Source organism: Sorex fumeus, unplaced genomic scaffold, assembly GCF_029834395.1.
Source record: "Sorex fumeus unplaced genomic scaffold, SorFum_2.1 ptg000045l, whole genome shotgun sequence".
NCBI classification, from domain to species: domain Eukaryota; kingdom Metazoa; phylum Chordata; class Mammalia; order Eulipotyphla; family Soricidae; genus Sorex; species Sorex fumeus.
In genome coordinates, this window is record NW_026606102.1 from 17469351 (window position 1) to 17489712 (window position 20362).

The following is a 20362-nucleotide window of genomic DNA, read 5'->3' on the forward strand; positions in this document are numbered from 1 at the left end:
ATTGTACAAGGCACACTCTGGAAACTTCCCCAGTGGAATAATGGATGAAGTAACCAAGAACTTTTTAATTTTGCAAAGTGCACTCTTCCTTATAATTTACTTAATATAGAAATTTAATGTTCTGCAGTTTACTGAACAAATAGCATTGAAAGTATTTTAGAATTAGCTTGAGATCTCGCTTTTGGTTGCCAGTTTGACTTTATTATTTGATTATCCAGATAAAGGCCAGCAGTAACAATATGCTCTGCCTTAAGTGGTTCAAAGGGGTTATCTCTTGGCTATTACCAATTATAAATATAAGATTTAAATTCATGGACAAAATCATATAAAAGAAATTTGTTGAATTTACTCATTTGTCCCTTGAGAATGATGTTTGATTTTCTGGGCCTCAGTTATAATGATTGTACTTTTCTAGAAAATTCCTAACTGTAGGGGCTGACACATTCTTTGGCACTCTATTCATCAACAAAACAACAACAAAAGACTATCTATGGAGAACCAAATACTACATACTGTAATTTATGTCAGAGACAGCCATACTGGATCAGAGCCTTGATTCTAAGAATCTTTTAATGAGTTCTATGATTTATTCCTTAGTAAAGGACCCCTACACTAGCCTTAGAACACTTTATTAGGCACTTCATCCAAATACTTTTATCTGAGCATATGTTGATACTTTCTTTTGGATATCAGCCTCTACATTCTATTATGTTCCTTTCTTGCTGATGGTCCTATACCTGGAATTGACAATTGTTTAGATATGGTTACTACTATAATAGAGTTGCCATTTAAACTTGATTTATAAGTGAATACTTAAAATGTGAAAGTAGACTAAAGGTTTTTTCTAGATATAAGCAAAGGTTTAGAGGTTACATTTATTCTAGGAAGATTTTTTTTCTAGACATAAGCAAAGGCTTAGAAGTCATATTTTCAGATTCCATGTAGAAATGTTTGATTATTTCCTCTTTTGGGCATCTTTAACTTTCATCTAACAAACAGCCAGAACACTTGGTTTTGTTTGCTCTCTCTCTTATACTGCTTAGTTTTTAAAGACAATAAGATAGATGTCTTAGTATCATTGCAGAAATGTGGTCACCCCTTTACTTGAGTAGCTAAACTTCAGTAATTTGGGCAATTTAACTGATTCAGATTGAGCATCACACTGCTAATTAACTTGTTCCTCTTCCTTTCCATCACCCGTAGGAGCCTGATGGATCATTAATGACACGAATAGAGAAGGAGAGATCCCAGTGCATTATTGGTGCTAACTAAATGTTAAGTAATTGTTGAAATAGTACCCAGTGGAGATTGGCACTTCACAGTCGAAAGAGAAGCTCACAAACTATGCCTTTACTGATAGTCAGATTTTATAATTCAGTGAAGACAGATACTTTGCTTCATTTCTCATAGTTGTCATCCATATGTATTTGTAGGAAAACTTCTAATTAATAATATGTCTGCCTTAGGTAAAAGGGAACCTGTGCAGTATTAAACATCACTGGTGCTCTCACGGGTAATTCATCTTTCCTCCTGTTTGAGGAACTGTAACCATCTACATGGGCAGGCATAGGGCACCTTAAATGAGCAGGTATGAGAAATAAGGATGTGATGACCATTGAATTGATGAACACAAAGATTTTTCCCAAAATGACTCTGAGTTTTGCCCCCAAATATCCACAACCCAGATTCCCATCTGTTAATTGAAAATAGCTGCCAGTCTGAGGCCTAACTTTGCCAAACATGAGTTGTATGGTGTTAATGGTTTGGGCAGAGCCTTTTGCTGCTAACTGGCAGGGAGAATTCTGTTTGATTCTGGAGAGTCCAAAATTTATATTTTAGAACATATTTTATTTGACAGCTAGAATTTAATGAATTTCACTTCATCTGTCTGTCTGAATATCTGTGCTTTAGTTATCAAACTTACAGTAAAATAGCTTCTCACAGTTTATTAAGCACACTTTCTATCAATGATTCCATTTTATCCTTGTGACAAAAATGAATAACAAAGGAACTGTGACCCAAAGCACTTGTTCCACATGTGTTTGGATATAGTTATATCCTGATCTTGTAATCAAGGGCCACATATTCTGTACTTCTACTTTATATTAAGGTTTTTTTCCTTATTAATACTTGTTTTTTAAACCATGGTATTCAATCACTAGTCTATGAACTGATACCAGTCTGCAAACACACACACACACACACACATCACTTCTTCATCTTGTAAGGTAGATATTATTGTCACCATTTTACAGATTTAATTATCCAGCAACTGTTTTAGGTACTGGATCTGTATTATCTATCATCTCTCAGTCTATACAGTTGAAAAAGATATACATGTTTTTTGAAAAGCCTTACATTCAAATAGGAATAGAAGATAAATAAATATAAATCCTTAAGGCCTATAGAATATAGAGACTGAGGTTCTAGTTTCAATTGGATAAATTTATTTAAGGATGAACTTAAGACCAAAATGCACACATGTGCCATAGTAAATTGACTTCTGTAGACCAATTCTTATATTCTGTTGGCTTTGGCCATTTTCTACTCCCTTACCATACTACTTTATATCCCACATGAGAGAGAGGGAGAGATAAAGGGGCAGGGAGAGAGAGAGAGATAGAGAGAGAGCGCTTGTTTTGGGGAGTCGTATTACATAATTGGCTCAAGGGTTACTCCTAGCTCTACACTTAGGAATTACTTCTGGTGATGCAGAGAGAGAGAGAGAGAGAGAGAGAGAGAGAGAGAGAGAGAGAGAGAGAGAGAGATCATTATATATCTGTCTCTACCCTCTGGCTGACTTTTTATCCATGTATTGGCAAATTACATGATTTCATCTCTTCTTACAGCTGAGTAGTATTCTATTATGTTTTACTTAAGCAACTGAGTGAATGGAAGTGCCATCTAAATAATAGGAGAGAGAGACCAATTTGAAAAGTGAAGTCTCAAAATTTCTCTCACCACATTCAGTTTGAGATGCCAATTTAAATGATAGATTTTTATGTTAAACAGATAGTTACATATATATCTGGAAATAAGACTATATATTTATTAGATGACAAATGGACTGCAAAAATATAATATGGAAATATTGGTAGAACTTTTTATGAGATAAGAGTTCCACGTCTTCTCTAACCCTGGTAGAGATTTTCTTTTGCCATTCTATTGTTTGTTTGTTTGTTTGTTTGCTTGCTTGCTTCAGAGAGTTGGATTACATCACAGGCTCAAAGGTTACTCCTGGTTCTACACTTAAGAATTACTCCTGACAATGCTCAGGGGATCAAATGTGATACTAGGAATTGATGCTGAGAATTGAACTTGAGTCAGCCATATGCAAGACAAAGGTCTTATCAGCGGTACTATTTCTCTGGCCTCCCTTTTGCCATTATTTACTGTCATCCTCTGGATCCATTTTTGTCCCCAGCACACATGGAGTTGGAAATCAAAATGGGGTTATTTGAACACTTTTCGGGCTAAAAGACTTGCTATATTGCCAATGAATTAAGAGGCAAGCAATGAAATTGATTCCCAAGGAGAATAACTTTTGGCTGTGATATTCCACTTATATTGCTGAATAATCCAAGCTTTAGATTCAGCCCCTAGGATTAATTCCTGGTGCTAATTTGAGCCTTATAAAATATTAACTCAAAGCTCTCTAAATCTACTTCCTCATTAATAATATAGAAAAATTATAATTTGTAATAACAGTCTATTTTTATAGTGCTTCAAGTATGTAACTTGGTAAGCATGCTTGATAACTATTAATAATATTATAATAGTAATAATAATGATAATAGTATCTGTGGAGTAATATATATATTATATATAGACTCATTCCTAACTATAAATATTTCTTTTTCTGGAGTTAACTGGATTGAGTTTATATATATATTTTTTAATGAATCACCATGAGGTACAGTTATAGACTTACAAACTTTCGTACTTATGTTTCAGTCATACAATGATCGAATACACATCCCTCCACCAGAGCCCATTCTCCACCACCAATGCTCCCAGTATCCCTCCCATAAGTGTAAATCTTTAAATATAACTTCTAGATTATAATGGTTAAAAAATATGAATATTCTTAAGTATAAAAATGACAATACAACTTTAAATTTTTTAATTTGAGAAAGACATGGTTTGACATTGTATAGAGAGGATTAAACTTGGAATGAATGACATGGACATGAGTTCTGGTGTTGATCCTGTTCCCCTGGATCTATTTGTATTCCAGTCCCTTATACTTTAATAACAGTTCTTTCCATGTATGCTTCCACACTTATTTCATGGGTTTCTGATCATGGAGAGGAAATAATGCAGATGAACAATTTTTAAAAACTTTTTTATTAATCTGTATAAAATGTATATAAATATTATTCATAGATATGCAAGCAACAGGTGATAGTGTCTAGATAGAATTAAACCTAGGTATCTTGCTTGCCTACTTCATGCATTCAGATTCCTGGACCATTGTTAGAAACTAATTCTACTTTCACTCAGTTTTGGAGGTCTAAGGTAAAACAAACTTGATCAAAATTATCTGGCACATATTTTTATGGTAGGTTTTTTCAGGTGGGCTTCAATAGTGGCATTTTCACAGGTAGGGTTAGTTGGTTATGAGTAAATTGAACTGGAAAATTTAGCTGAGTACCACATCTAATCTTGCTTATAGAATACTTGTCCTTAAAATCTCAGTCTTTAGATCTAAGGGTTTAATATGTATTTTACTTATGCTGAATTGGTGTAATGATAACACATGTTTAATATATTCTATTGTATTTGATATATATGTTAGTATTATTAGTTTTTTATATTTTATTGAGCTACCTTTGATTCATAGCATTACATTAGTTTTGCTGTGCAGCATTTTAAATTGTTATGATCACCACCTAAAATCTGGTTTTTGTATATCTCTACTATTTCATCTATTCACTTATTTAATCAAAGATTCTTATTCTAGTAACCAGCAACCTTTAGGGTTACTTTTTTTCTGTAAATTTTTTTTTGTTATTTTATAGTGAGGTATGAATTATAAAATCATATTCATATATCACCTGCTGGAATAATAATGATTTATACCAAAAATGTAATAAACAATAGTGTCGATATGGAGAAAAGAAAGCCATTGTATGACTGGGGATATAAATTGATTAAAAACTATTAAAAATACTCTGAATATTCCTCAAAAAATTAGAAATGGGACTACTATAAGTCAAGTATTTTACTCCTAGATATTTGTTCAAATAATATAACAACTATCAATTTATATCAATCTATGTATATCTGTTTCCTTTCTCTCTATTTACTTATAAAATTAGATACTTTATTATGCAATACCCGTTAAAGAAGGTGTTGTGTTTTCCTGTTTGTAAAACAAAAAACTAGAGGTTGTTGGGGATATATAGTTGGAAATTGATCAGCTTGGAAATTGTTCATCTTGAAAGCAGGTTTGATTAAAACTTTGACTCCAGGGACTGGAGTGATAGTATAGCAGTTAGCAATATAGCACTTGCCTTGGATATGGCTGGACCAGATTTGATCACCAGTGTCCCATATGGTCCCCAGAAATAATCTTTGAGTGCAGAGCCAGAATTAACCCCTTCAGCACAGCCAGGTGTGGTACCCAAACCAAAAATAAATAAATAAATAAATACATACATACATACATACATACATACATACATAGATACATAACAAAAAACTTGGGCTCTATCATTACACATTATTACCTGGTAGTCTAAGAAATGTACTGCCTTTCTCCTTCTACAGTGTTCAAACTTCAAAGTACATAGGAATCATCTGGAAGAGTTGGCTTCATGTTGAACAAACAGACATTTTCAAAAGGGCATGTTCTGTAGTAAGATTTGAGAATCTAAATCTTAGAAAAACATTCCAGGTGCTTATGATGCTGTTGGCCCTTTGATTCCCTTCATTAAAATATGAAAACCTTGAGTATAGGAATTATGGTCTTTATCTCTTTGAAGAAAAACTCAACTCACATGGTTAATTTAAGTGTGGAAGATATATTCTCTCTCTGGATTTTTCTTTCTTCCTTTGGTTACTTCAAGACTTACTCCTGATACTAGGCTCAGGGGTGACTCCTAGTTGTCTCAGGGGACCATGTGTGGTGCCAGGGATCAGACCGGGGTCAACCACATGAAGGCAAAAGTCTTATCTGTATTATCTCTGAAGCCCACAATGATTTCTCTCTCATATTTGTATGTATACATATGTGTGTCTACACACATATATGACACAATTGCTAGTCTCTGTATATTTTCATCTGTACTTGAATCTAATTATTTTCTGTTGGGTCTATTTAAATGTCTATTTAGACATTTCCTGTTTCTTATATATCAAATTCAGATGTAATGAGAAAAAGATTTCCTGTCATTTTGAATTTCACGAACATTCTGTTTATGTCTCATATGGATCTTTGTGAGAAGTTTTCTTGGTGGAGGTCACATGGATAGATATCACACCAAGTGGATCCTTTTCAGGTTTACTCTCATTTTAAGTTGACAGAAGGTCATAGTATGCGACCCGAGGTGGCGGAGGATGGGCACTGGTGGAGGGATGGATACTTGATCATTGTATAACTGAAACCCAAGCACAAAAATTTATAAGTCTATAACTGTACCTCATGGTGTTTCACTAATAAAAAAAATGTATTCGCTCCTATCTAGAATATGTCGACTGCAGTTACCAAAACTTTGAACTACATGCAGAAAATCCATCAATCCTTGTCACTGACCCAAACCTGAGCATGTGTAGAGATCTTATCTTCTAATTCAACTTACTAACACATAGGAAGGCTCTGAAGTCTGTTTTATTGTTAGAATCTAGTATTTAGTTGCTTGAACTTAATCACTTTCCTTTCCTAAATCTTAGTCTTCTAACTTGAATAAGAAATTGTCTGGGCCTGAAAAGACTGAGACTTTTTGTATCTGTTACTTTTTATCCTTTATATTTTAGCTGATCCATAGTGAAAAGAATAACTCCATTTAACTTTCTTTGTTTCATTGTAAAGTTTCCTAATTTTTATTCCAAAACACTATTTTATATTTATAATAGCATTCAGCAGCACATAATGATGAAAATAGAAGGCAAAATACCTTTGAATTTTCATTTTTTTAATCTTTCAGAGATGATCATAATATTGACCTAACTTACATTAGGAATAACTAATTAAAATTGAGTAGTACTTTGGAAATGTTAAATACTATATAAATGCTAAATAGTATTATTAAGCTTAGATTCTAAAAGACAAATGAAACTCCAAACTTCATCTAAATGCTTTTATATCATGGAATTATTTTCCTTTCTAAAGAATTATTATAGAGGTTATGTAGCTACAATATTGGTTCCAAGTAGGAAATTAGACAATGAATATAAAACGTGGATGCCTAATTTTTCTCCTGCCTTTTATTTTTTGTTTCTCCACAGGATTATATATTCATTCAATAAACATTTTCTAGAGACATAATTAACAGCAGTGGACAAGGCACCATAGAAACAGTGCTGTATCTGTCCTGTAGAAGCAATAGACACATATGTTGTCAAATAAATGTAGTAGAAGACAGACTCAGTGATGTTATAGAAGGATTAACAGAGGGAATGACATTCTGTCAGAATTCTTCCAGTGTGGATGGGAAACTTAGAAGATTTTATATTGTGACTAATGGGGCTATGTTTGAAGGAGCGAATAAATTTTAATAGACAAAGGAAATAGAATGGGTAAATTTCATGTGTGCATTTTTCAGACAGTAATTATAGATCAAAGAGCTTATTTATGTAGCTTATCTGGGAACATCTCACACCTCTCCTGACTCAATTTTTGGAGCTAACTTTCTTTGTTTTTAAAATATTACTAATAATTCTTATAATTTGCAAGCATTTTATAGGAAATTAAGATCCTAACACAAGGAAATCCAAAAAGTGTGGTTATTATATGTTGACAGAGAGTGCATGCCTACTAGGTAATAGGTGTGCTCAAGGGAGTGACTGTCTACTCGTCATAAAGTGGAAGATATTGGGGAACAGTTGGAAGTGAAATTAAGTACGTAAATGCATTGACTAAATAACATTTGAAATTTAGAGCAGTGAAGTTTTTGGCATGTTGAGAATGGTATGGTAAAATAAACAAGAGTGAATGACTAGTAGATATTTGAAAGTACAACTGTGCTAATGAGAGGACAGTGTGATTCCAGAGCTAATGGCATAGAAATGATAACAAATTCATGAACCACAAGTGATATCACAAAGAAAAACTCAGGAAGGTCAATAATTAAAAAAGAAATAACCATAAAATTGTTTATGGCATGGTAGTTTAGTAAACTCTTGCTATATACTTGGAAAATTGAAATCAATGAAGAAGAAACTTTTAGTCTAAAAATACACATTAAGTCAGTGACAAAGTTGAGACTAGAGCTCATATCTCCTTCCTTTTTCTCTTCTTCCACTAATACTTATTTCATCCAATTTAGGTTTTCTGCAGTAGAGAACTGTAACTGTTCAAGTGAAATTGAATCTTGAAATGGAAACCAAAATCATGAACAGGAGGAGAATATTGCCTTCCTTATTTTTAATCATTTTCTGCTCAGTACTTCTTAGGTTCATCTTGGAAGGCATGGCCTCTGGGGATCAGGTGACTCTAGGTGCCCAGGTGATTACATATGGGTTCATTTCTCTCTGATTTCTTTCCCTCTAGGTTTGTGTTTTGTTAATTTCCTTTTGAGTAGGAAAAGTTTGCTGAGAGACATTTGGACTAGGGAAGATTTGGATTTGTCTTTTAAAAAAAAGAAGTATGCCCCTTTCCTCAGATATTCATATCCCTGCCTTAAAGACACCCTTTGCCTCATCCTCTGACTGATGGGGAAATTGTCTTGACATACTAATTCACATCCACCCCAGCACACACACAGAAATACACACACACACACACACACACACACACACACACACACACACACACACCCCTAACCCTTTCTTTACCAGTGCAGGTAAAAATTTTGTTGAAACAGTTTATTCATGAATGTCTATCCTGAGTTAGGATTAATTTAATTTAAATGAATTATTTCAATGGCTTAGTGTGATCAATATAATTTTGCCTACTTTAAAATAAGGGAGATGAAACACAAATCAGGGGTTACATGAGGTTATTTATGACAGAAAGAAGAATCTTCTAGGGGCTGGAGCAATAGCCCAGCGGGTAGGGCGTTTGCCTTGCACGCGACCAACCCTGGTTTGATTCCCAGCATTCCATATGGTCCCCTGAGAACCGCCAGGAGTGATTTCTGAGTTCAAAGCCAGGAGTAACCCCTGAGCATTGCCGGATGTGACCCAAAAAAGCAAAAAAAAAAAAAAAAAGAAGAATCTTATAAAGAGATGTCTATGTTTGGATGCTCAAAGCAGAATTTTATATACTAATATTTAATATGCAATTTAACAAAATTAATGAATATAATTTATTAACAAAATTAACACATTTGTCTATTAAATTTGTATATTAAATTTTGTTAATATACAACTTAATGGGTAAATATATTATAACCCAATTTAACAAAATTTAATATATCAAACAAACCAAAAAATTGAAATGCCCAAAATAAATCCACACATTTATTGATAAAGGATTCGAGAGCATGCAATGGAGAATGATACTGGGTAAACTGAATAGTTACATGCAGAACAATGAAAATGGATTGCTCCATTTCCATATACAAAATAATTTTATTCTGAATGTTAGACTTATAACCACAAAATATATAGAAGATACATAGGTGAAACTTCCCATGATATCAGAGTTAAAGATGTCTTCAGAAGAAATGAAAACAAAGATAAGTAGTTGAGACTATATTGCAAAGAAAGATTTTGTATAGCAAAAGTTAAAGAGGTTCAGAGAGATACCTCAAAGTACTGAAATGCTCTATATTACCCAAGTTTGATTCCTGATACCGCATAGTCTCAGAACACCAAAAGTGATCCCCAATACCAACAGACTCAAGCAGCACTGCAGCACTCTGTTGGGTGCTATTCAGAGTAACCTCTGAGACTCTGAGTTCTCCTAGGGAGCATTCACCCCTTCATATAAGGAAAAAATAGAAAATGTCCACCAACTGAACAGGAGAAGATATTTGTACATCATACATCTGATAAGGGGAGATATATAGAAACCATATAAAGAGCACACACAACTTAAGAATAAAAATAATGTAATTTAAAAATGGGCAGGAGCTTTGAAGAGAGAGAGAAAAAAAGAGATGTCCATGTTCTATTCTGTGGACTTGTGAATATGTACCTTATGTAGAAAAGACTTTGTAAATGTAATTAAGGATTTCTAGTGAAAGAAATATCCGGCTATCCAAATGGGCCCCAGATGAATACAAGCATCCTTAAAAAGGAAGGCCAACAAGTTATAGTCTGAGATAATATAATGTTAAAGGAGGTGTCAGAGGGACATGAAGACATTTGAAGTTGCTGTATTACAGGCCTTAAATATGAATGGAGGTGATCACCATACAAGGAATACTGACCCCTAGAAGTCAAAAAAGGAAAGGAAACATATTCTCTTCTACAGCTTGCAGGAGGTACCTCATTCTTTGATTTGAGAAATTCTTATGTTCAAAATGAGAAAACTAAATTTTTGTTGTTTTCAATCAGTAGGTGGATAATTTGATACAGAAGAAATCATAAATGAATATAATAAATTCAAACATGCAGGTCATGTTTTTCAGTGATTTCCATTTTTCTATTTGTAAAGAATGTCTCCTTACACTTATGTTACTGAACTTTGCCTTGCCCTGCATAATTGACTATTTCTTTATGCCTCTTTTTTTTTCTTAAATAATGCACACTTCTTTCTTTAAAAAATGTCTTTTGAGGAATGTGATTTACAGAGTTGTTGATAGTTGAGATTTAGGCATATAACATTGCACACTTCTTAATTTATCTTACTTCTCTGATTACTCTCTATTAGTTATGAACTACATACTTTTTTTTTATAAATTCCCTAAATATTTCCCTTCTCTTTCCAAGTCTTTCTTTTTCAATTTTTATTTGATTGAGAGTCTACTATGGTTTACAATACTATTAATAATGGCTTCTCATACACATATATTTCTTTCCATTGAAAAATTCTTTTATCTTATTTTAATTTGGGTACCATGGTTAAAACACTTACACATCCGCATATCCCCCTTTCTATTCCTGTCTCCTCATATTCTTCCTGAACAATCCCTTGGAGATTGTGATTATGAATTCTTCATTTAGATAGCTAATATCTTCTTTAGATAGATTTCCTCTGAGGTATACCAAATCATACCTACCTTTGAAGTATTAAAAACAAGAACAAAATCTTAAAGACAGATATGGGTAAAAGACTATTAATTTAGATCTACTCTATGAGACTCAGTAGGATCATACTCATTATAGAGTAAGATTGGAAAAATAGTAGCAGTCAGTTTAGGTTTCTAAAAGAAGTTGATTGGAACTAAGGAATAGAAGTTTGGAACAAATACTTTAACTGATGCAAGAATTGTAGCATGGGGTAAATTGTTGTGAATTACACTTGATTCTTAGTGCCTAAAGTCATTTCTATGTGCCTGCTTCTCTGTGACTTATTTTGAGAAGATAAATTCAGCATCATCTCTTGCCCTCTAAATATGGGTATCTGGGGAATTTGCCAGACAGCATTGGCACCAAGAGAAAAGATTCAGTTGGTATGTATTTTCTTCTTTTAATAAGGTAAAACAAAATTGACTTAAGTTTGTCAGAATACAAATTGTAAGTCAGACTGTGAGGAGAGTGCCAAGCTGTTTTCAGAATGGCTCTATCCCGTGAGTGCATTTGTTCCTAAGTTGAGTCCAATTCAGTGCTATTGGATCATAGTCAAGAAATAAGATAAAATTTTGTTGAAGTACAATAACAGGTATTTTCTCTTTTTCCTTTTGTTATGGGGGAGAGGTTCAGAAAATATTGGCTGATCATTAATGCTTCTAGAAATTACTGTTGGGGTCTATTTGGGATAATATTTCAAATATAAAAATTCAGGATATAAATCTTTGAATTTTGAAATTTAAAATATTGTCTGGACATAAATAGAAGTAGAATTCTCCAAATCTAAGTGAAGGAAACAGTAGGATGACAGAAGACTTAAAAAAAGAAGTCTTGTATGATAAACTATTTCATTAGTAATGTACAGATTATAAGAATTAAAACTGAATTAATGAGTATACTTAGTGAACAGCCTAAAATTTATTTTCTTAGAGTTGCGATAGGGCATTTGCCTTGCACGCAGCCAACATGGCCGACCCGAGTTCGATTCCTCTGCCCCTCTCGGAGAGCCCGGCAAGCTACTGAGAGTATCTTGCCCACACGGCAGAGCCTGGCAAGCCACCCGTGATGTATTCGATATGCCAAACACAGTAACAACAAAATCTCCAATGGAGACGTTACTGGGCCCCCTCGAGCAAATCAATGAACAAAGGGAGGGCCTTTTTTTTTTAAGCATTTAAAAAACAGTCAATTCAATAGAGATAGATAATAAAATATAACTAATAGTTTAACCTGTCACTGCCCTCCTGATGTTCTCGATTTGCTCGAGCGGGCCCAGTAACGTCTCCATTGTGAGACTTTTTGTTACTGTGTTTGGCATATTGAATACATCACGGGTAGCTTGCCAGGCTTTGCTGTGCGGGCGAGATACTCTCGGTAACTTGCCCGGCTCTCAGAGAGGGGTGGAGGAATCGAACTTGGGTCGGTCATGATGACTGCGTGCAAGGCAAATGCCCTACCCATTGTGCTATCGCTCCAGCCCTGATATTTTAACCAGTGTGGTTAATTTAAAAAAAATTATTCTGAGAAACATTTAAATCATAGGAAAACACAAAGAATAACGTTAAAAATCCCCTTGACCCAGAAAAATAGTGCAGATATAGTTCCAGTGGTCCCCTGAGCACAGCTATGAGCAAACCAAACTTACAAGTATCACTGAGGAGAGAGACAGATACAAAGTCAGAAACAGAAAGAACTGGAGAGTTGCAAAAGAAATCAAACCAAAGTAAACTAAATATTAATATTAGTCTTGCTGAAAATGTCTACCCTGACTAGTAGAAAAATTTCAATTATTATTAAAATGATATTTTAATATTTTAATAATATTTTAATAATATTTTTAATATTTTAATAATAAAAGAAATCACAGGTTGGCACTTTCATTCACTGCTGTTTTTTGTTGTTGTTGTTGTTGTTGTTGTTGTTGTTGTTTTGCTTTCTGGGTCACACTGGCATTGCACAGGGGCTACTCCTGGCTCATGCATTTCTGGTGGTGTTTAGGGGACTATATGGGATGCTGGGAATTGAACCCAGGTCAGCAGCATGTATGGCAAACTCACAGCAGGTTGGGCGTTTGCCGGGCATGCGGCTTACCCAGGTTCAATTTCTCTGTCCCTCTGGGAGAGCCCAGCAACAACAAAAATTACTCTTTGTAAAATATGTATAGGCAATGCTAAGTACTTTATAGGTATGATCTTATTTAATTCTAATAAAAAATCTAATAATATCCCTCTGGCTGTTTATCACTGTCACAGTCACTGTCCTCCCATTGTTCATCAATTTGCTCGAGCAGGCCCAGTAACACTGTGAGACTTGTTACTGTGTTTGACATATCAAATATGCCACGGGTAGCTTGCCAGGCTTTGCCGGGCGGGCGAGATACATTTGGTATCGGAGGAATCGAACTTGGGTTGGCCACGTTGGCTGCGTGCAAGACAAACGCCCTACCCGCTGTGCTATCACTCCAGCCCATGGCTAATTATACATATGAGAACATTTAAACTTAGGGAGGTTAGCTAACTTTCTCAAATGTGCTTAAATGACTAAATGAGGGTGTGTTCTGAACTCTAGTTGTTTCAAATACTTTTAAACATTACCTAGATCATTCATTAGCCCAGAATACATGGAATATACAGTGGAGCTGTATATAGCAAGCCAATATAGGTGATGGAAATAAACATTTAGAAAACAAGTATTTAGCATGTTTTAATCTACAAAAATGTTGGAAGCATTTTAAAGTGGCATTAAATGGGAGTTTTGGAGACCTAAAGAAATCAGAAATGGTTTATGTGTGCCTGATTTTTTTAATTAATATTAATATGGATAAAAACTTTTTAAAAAGTACAAAATATATTGAAAAATGACTTTCAAGAGAGTAGAGGACAAACAACAAAGGACATGCCTGCTCAGAGAAATGTAAATCATACAAATATTTTATAAAGCATTTCAGTCATGTCTCCAGCGGTTAAATGATCACCTACCAATCATTTCCTTCCTCGGTATTTACCAAGGAGAAATGAAAGCATATGAACAAAGATTTGTATATGGTGAATGTTTAGAGTAAACTTATTGTAATAACTAAAATCTAATGGGGTAACTCTCAAATGCCTATCAGCTTGTAAAAGATAAATTGTGGTTTGTCTGTGTAATAGAAAGCATGAGTAAAATGAATGAATTAGTGATACATGCAACAACATTGATGAATATAAACATAATTATACATAATTGAAAGATCAAAGAAAAGCATATGGCATTTAATTAATTATAATAAAACTTAGAACTAAAAATTCATTTGTAATAAATTAAAGGAAATTTTTTATTTCCTGTGCAGGAGATTTGCTTCATTAATGTACTCAGCCAGTAAACTAAATTGTATATTTAAATACATATTTAATCACTTAAATGTTTCATACTTACTATTTTTTTTCAATTTATCCATCCCCTACTTCCTTTTCTACCCAGTAAACATCATTCTGTTAGAACCTAAGTGTCTTGTTTTATTTTTTTTTTCTGGGGGCTGATGCAGAGAGGAACATCACAGCTTGCAGTGCTCAGGGCTTAATACTGGCTGTGGTTCTGTGCTCAGGAATCACGCCTAGCATTGCTGGATAACTATATGGGTAGAGGTGGAATGTGGGTTAGCTGTGTGCAAGGCATTGCCTACCTTCTGAACTATTGGTACAAAAATCTTAGTACCGGGCTGGAGCGATAGCACAGAGGGTAGGGCGTTCGCATTACAAGCGGACAACATGGCCGACCCGAGTTCGATTCCTCCGCCAATCTCGGAGAGCCCGGCAAGCTACCGAGAGTATTCGATATGCCAAACACAGTAACAACAAAGTCTCCAATGGAGACGTTACTGGGCCCGCTCGAGCAAATCGACGATCAATGGGAGGGCCTTTCCCTTTCCCTTTCCCTTTTTTTTTTTTGTTAATTTTAGGTTTCCTTTTCTGTGCTCCAGGAGATAAATAATACAGAATTTTTCTTCTACACGTTTTCTAGAAACCACTCATCTACTGTGTGAATAGTTTTTATTTTAATTTTTGAGGAATTGTTAGTTGTAAGACACCTACCAGTACTTAGGGGCTAGAATTTAGCTCTGTGCTCAGTAGTGACCCCTGGAGATGCTTGGGGGTCCCTGTATGACAGGAATTTAAAGTGGGGTCAGTGGATCAAGGTAAGCACCTTATCTCCTGAACTGCCTCTCTGACCCCTCGTTTTGCTATTAATAGACCATATAAAAGATAAAAGAGGCATCGGAGATGTCTGTGTCCTTGTCAACATGAACTTGGCTATGAGCATATATTCATTCGAATGCCTAACAAACCGAATCGGATGATTGCACTTGAATAGATGTGGCTCACTGCCGGCAGTTTCTGTCTTCGTTGTCTATGCACCAACATCCAATTATGATGAAGGAGAAATTGAGAAGTTCTACATGGAGCTGGAGAAGTTCTATAAAGAAGACCACACCTTCTACATGATCATTGTTGGTGATTTTAATGCCAAGATAGGACCGAGAAGATCAGCCGAAGAACTCCACATTGGGACCCATGGCTTAGAATTGAATGGACATGGTGAAAGACTGTCTGAATTCATCACGTCGACCAAGACCATCCATGGTAACTCACAGTTCCAGAAGGCCGAATCTAAATGTTGGACATGGGAGTGTCCCAGTGGATGGTTCCACAACGAAATAGACCATATCATATTCAATTGACGGTTTTGCCTAATCGATGTCGCTGTTGTCCAAAAATTCCAAATGGGATTGGACTACCGTTTCCTTCATGCAAAATTCTACTTCACAGGGCAGGAGAAAGGGCTGCAAAATTTAAGAAGAGACTCCCAGAACGACCACCATCTGGGAGCTCTTTGGCACTATTGCAGCAAGATGGGAAGATGCATTGATGAGGAATATGATCAACCGGTTCAGCACCTCCATGATTGTGCGAGGAATGCCAAGAGAGAGATAGCCACAAAAACGCCTGTCTTCGAAAACGCTGAGCTTATTCACCAACGTGGTTTGGCGCATACCTCAGGCAACCACAAGTGAATGTCCGAGCTCACAAAGCAGTGCAGAGATGCGATCAAGGAAGACCTCAAAGAGAGAAGAGCAGAAGTGCTGGTAGCTGCGGCAAAAGCTGGGAAAAGCATTCATAACACCTGCCTGTCCTTCGCCAACTACAAGACCAAGATGACTGCCCACTGACGTCCTGATGGATCTACCACATCTTCCAGAAGAGCAATGGAGAAGATTATCTATGAATTCTACTTAGATCCCTTCGGTAATCATGTCCACCTGTCACCATACCAAATTCCACAGGATGGATATGTCGTTCCCAACATTCTCCCTTTCGAAATCCAACATGCCATTTCGTTGGTAAAGAAACAAACAGCATCCGGCCCAGACAAGGTCAGACCTGAACACCTGAAGAACCTGCTGTCAGTACTCATCAATACTCTGGCTCGGCTCTTCATATGCTACCGGTCTGAATGCAAGGATCCATCCCAATGGAAAACCAGCAGGATTGTACTACGGTAGAAGAAGGGAGACATCCACAACATTGGCAATTATCACCCGATCTGCCTATTGTCTGTCACCTACAAGTTGTTCACTCGAGTCATCCTGAATAGGATTGGCAGAACACTAGATGAAGGACAACCATGAGAGCAAGCCAGGTTCCGAAAAGGATTCAGCACCATTGACCATATCCACACGATAACCAAGGTCATCGAGGTTTCTCGGGAGTTCAAGATACCGCTCTGTCTAAATTTCATTGATTTAAAGAATGCCTTTGATTCTGTTGAGAAAGAAGCAGTCATTGAAGCTGTAGCCAATCAGGGCATTCAAACTCAAAACATCAGGATCCTCCGTGAGCTGTATTAAGGATTCACTACCAGGATCTCACCATTCTACAAAGAAGTGATCATCCATGTCAAGAGAGGGGTTCGGCAGGGTGATACTATTTCATTGAAACTCTTGAGTGCCACCCTCATGCGATGACTGGAATGGGAAGGAATGGGAGTGAAGATAGATAGTCGGCAACTACACCACCTCCGCTTTGCTCATGACATCGTTCTAATAACACCAAACATTAGCCAAGAGGCACAAACGCTGGCTGACTTCGACCGTGAGTGTGGAAAGGTCGGACTCCAGCTGAATCTCACAAAGACAATGTTTATGAGAAACGGTCTCGTTCCTGACGTTCCATTCACCCTCAATGGGACAAACATCTCCAAATGCAACAGTTTATGTGTACCTAGTTTGAGATGTCAACATGATGAATGACCTGGCACCTGAGTTGCACAGGAGAAAGAGAGTGGCTTGGAATGCCTTCAAGAGCATCGAAGAAATAGCTAAGAGGACAAAGAACCTCCAGCTCCGGGCACATCTCTTCGGTTCCACTGTTCTTCCTGCATTAACATATGCCTCAGAGACCTGGGCACTGCAAAAACAAGATGAGAATGCTATCTGGGTCTCCCAAAGAGGAATCGAAATAGCTATGCTTGGAGTATCATGTTTCACTCAAATGAGAGAAAGAATCCAGAGTTCTGACCTCCACTGATGGTCAAGAATAAGGGACGCTGTCTCGTGCCAAAGTGTTGAGAATCAGATGGGCTGGACACATAATGAGATTTGGAGATGACCACTGGACGAGAGCCGTCACTGACTGGATTACATGGGATGTCAAAAGACCATGTGGCCGCCCACCTACCAGATGGTCAGACTTCTTTGTCAAGACACTGAACGATAGATAGGTTTGAGGCTCTTTGTGTTCCTAGAATGAACAGTCGCCATTGGGCTACACTAACACGTGACAGGGACAAATGGAAATGTTACTGGTGCCTGCTCGAGCAAATCAAAGATTAACGGGAAGTCAAGTGATAAAGACCATATAACTGGGTTCCTACACTATGTGGTTTTCTCACATGGGCATTTTTCACTTAGAAATATGCATTTGTTCTTTATGTTTTTTCTTTTTTTGATAGTTCATTCCTTTTATTATTTTTATAATTATTTGGGAACAGGGCACAACTAACTGCTCAGGATCACTCTTCACCTGGTTCAGGGGAACATAGTATGCTACCAGGGATGGAATCCAGGGTGTCCATATGCAAGGCAAGCACCCTATCCACTGTACTATCACCCTAATCCATTATTATTATTATTGTTGTTGTTGTTGTTGTTGTTGTTGTTCCTTTTATAACATTGCTTAAATAGTAGCTCTATTATTACTTTGTATTTGCAGCACGAATTTAACATTTCTGCTACCAGTCAGTAACTCACAACCACTGTCCCAAGATCTCCCAAGATCTCCCCTCCCCACTGCTTTGTCACCACGGATCTTTGTTTTTCAGAACTTATTTCAGTTAGGTACTGTCTTATTTCCTGTGTTGTTTCTTTACATTTCACATATGAGAGAAACTAGTCAGTATTTGTTTTTTCCCTTCTAACTCTCTTATATTAGCATGATGCCCTCCAACTTTATACAGGTTACAGTGAACTACATGATTTCATTTTTTTCTCATAGCTGAGTAATATTACATTTTGTATATATATAAGTATGTATATATACATATATAGCACAATTTAATAATTCTTTCAACTATTATTTAGCATTTGGATTATTTCCAGACCTTGGCTATTGTGAATAATGTTGCAATGAACATTGGTGTGCATATATCCTTGAAAATTAATGTTTTTGTATTCTTTGTGTATATTCCTGAGGGGGCACTCACTGGGTCATATGAAAGAAATATGACTTAATTTTATGAGGAGTCCCCATACCATTTTCCATAAGACTGAACAATAAGACTGAACCCACCAACAATAAAAGTATGTGACTTCCTCTTTTTTCTTTTTGTTTTGGAGATGTACCTGAAGCGCTCTGGGATTACTCCTTGCTCTGTATTCATGGATCACTCCTGGCAGGCTTGGGAGACTGTATGGGGTACAGGGGATTGAACCCAGGTTGACTGTATGAAAGGCAAATGCCCTACCTTCAGTACTATCACTCTGGCCACTGGTTTCCTTTCTGATCTCACTCTGACCAGCGATAGTTGTTTTCTCTCTCTCTCTCTCTCTCTCTTTTTTTTTTTTTTTGGTGGGGGTGGTTTTCATGCCTGTGCTGTTCAAGATTACACTTGGCTCTGTGCTGTTCAAGATTTACAACTGGATTTATGCATATATAACCTATTTACATAACAATATTTAATAGGGCATTTAAGTAATGTTTCTGGGAGTTGTAGGCAGCATGCCCTCATATCGTTTTGTAACTTTATCCATTAGAAATAATGAGAAAAACTGAAAAAATTATTTAATAACAAGAGGTTTCAAATTAAATCTTGCCCCTCATGTCAATGACATGCCATGATAACTGTCACTAAGCCTCTTGATTGACTTATCTACATGTTAAGTGAGAATATCTATGTAAGAACCAGATGAAAATAATGCTCTTAATTTGTTTTGTTTTGCTTTGAGGGAGCCACACCTGGCTTTGCTCAGGGTTTTTTCTCCTGGCTCTAATCTGAGTGATTACTCCTGGCAAGACTCAGGAGACCATAGGGTGTGCTAGGGTTTGAACTCTGGAAAGCAGCATGCAAGGCAAACACCCTAAACCTGTATTATGACTCCAGCTTTTCATTTTTTAAATAAAATATAATGTTATATTATAACAAGAACCAGTAAGTTTTGTGCTTTTATTATGTTCAAAATAAACATAAGTATATATTTTAGTTATCCTCCCCGTGACATATTCGATATGCCAAACACAGTAATAACAAAGTCTCCTATGGAGACGTTACTGGGCCCGCTCGAGCAAATCGATGATCAATGGGAGGGCCTTTACCTTTACCTTTACCTTTAGTTATCCTCAATTTATGTAGATAAGTATTCAGAGGTACTATAGTGTAGTGGTTGATAAATACATACTTTGAAAACTAATTGCCAGATTAAAATTTCAATTCCCAATTTACTATGTGTCCTTATACAGATTTCTTAGCCTCTCTTAGCAACTGTCTAATT

At 36.1% G+C, this 20362-nt stretch overlaps 1 protein-coding gene across 1 annotated transcript in view; it reads left to right on the forward strand.

The window, feature by feature from the left end:
- AGBL4 (AGBL carboxypeptidase 4) overlaps positions 1 to 20362 on the forward strand; it is a 1380022-nt gene that overhangs the window by 489041 nt on the left and 870619 nt on the right. The window lies entirely within an intron of this gene.